The sequence below is a fragment of the Palaemon carinicauda genome, chromosome 6 (assembly GCF_036898095.1).
Source record: "Palaemon carinicauda isolate YSFRI2023 chromosome 6, ASM3689809v2, whole genome shotgun sequence".
In the NCBI taxonomy this organism is placed as follows: Eukaryota; Metazoa; Arthropoda; class Malacostraca; order Decapoda; family Palaemonidae; genus Palaemon; species Palaemon carinicauda.
In genome coordinates this window covers 2,708,113-2,709,357 of record NC_090730.1, presented here as the reverse complement: position 1 = coordinate 2,709,357, position 1,245 = coordinate 2,708,113, and the positions used below count along the sequence as shown (strand labels likewise).

The window sequence follows — 1,245 nt, the reverse complement described above, 5'->3', positions numbered from 1 at the left end:
TTTTACCTCTATGTAAGATTCCCCAGTTCTAATTTTGCTTAATCCTGTTATATCCCAAATTATTAATTTTCAGTTTTTCTAGTAACACAGAAGATCTTCTTCCCTAGAAAAAGGGTCCTGACATTGTATGTTGTCAGGTTCAGTTTCCAAAGGTGACCTTCTCTTGTCCAGAGATTTTTAGCAACCCCTGCAGTGGGATGTACCTGTCCGCCACCTTGGGCTGTTGATTAACTGAAACTTGGGGACTAATAGAGAAACACTGGAAAATTTAAAATACCTGTTCGGCTCACACCTTTGTGTACCTCACCACAGTTGGGTAGCATACCAGAGTTTCCTAATTATTGATTTAATTATGTCAATTGTATAACCATCCGTGAGCAGATTCCTTCTAGTTGTGCTCTATCATAAGTCAACAGACTATCACCATAAACACCAGAAGTCAACAACTAGCCGAATTGGTATAATTTCCGCATCCTCAGCGGGATTCGAACCCGCGGCCTCTGGATTAGAAGTCCAGCGCGCTATCCACTGCGCCATGAGGACTGCTTATTAACAAGGGTAAGATTATCAATCAAATCAGCCCTTTTTTGTTACCCAGGATTTTATTTAAAGTTGATTTTATAAATATTTTAATTCCACGTATTTCACACCCACATACACATATAAATATCTACACACCACACACACACATACACAAACACACTTCCACACTGCTGAACTGGGGTTTGAGCCCCGCTCAGGATCGATAGTTTCTTTTAGTATCTGCAACCCCAACATCTCTGTGAAGTACGGATTCGGCTTTTTGTGTGGGGAGCATATAGGCCTACCTGCTGAGTCATCAACAGCCATATCCTGGCACTCCCTGGTCATAGCTTGAGTGGAGAGGGGCTTGTGCGCTAATCCTTATTTCATCTGGTCAATCTCCAGGGCACTGATTTTCTGAGGTATTGTTACTGTCCCTTGCCTCTGCCATTCATGAGTGACCTTTAAATATTTAAGAGTAGATCTTATAGGGAACCATAATTGTTATAGGAATATATCTGGTGTTCCTCAATGCAGAATTCTGTGTCTTTTATATACCTACTGAAGACAAGCTTGTTACTTGTACAGATGATTCTAGTCTCTTTGCACTAATTACATCAAAATTTAGAATCTAATAGTTGAATCCCTTAACAGAGATCTAGCTAAGATTAGTACATGGTGCTAAATATATGGGAAGAAGTTGAACCCTAACAAAACTCAAAT

General features: G+C 40.0%; 1 non-coding gene across 1 annotated transcript; it reads right to left on the bottom strand.

The window, feature by feature from the left end:
* Positions 1-470: 470 nt before the first annotated feature.
* On the bottom strand, positions 471-543 carry TRNAR-UCU (transfer RNA arginine (anticodon UCU)). The gene has a single exon. It is a non-coding gene; the product is annotated as a tRNA-Arg (tRNA).
* Positions 544-1,245: the final 702 nt, after the last annotated feature.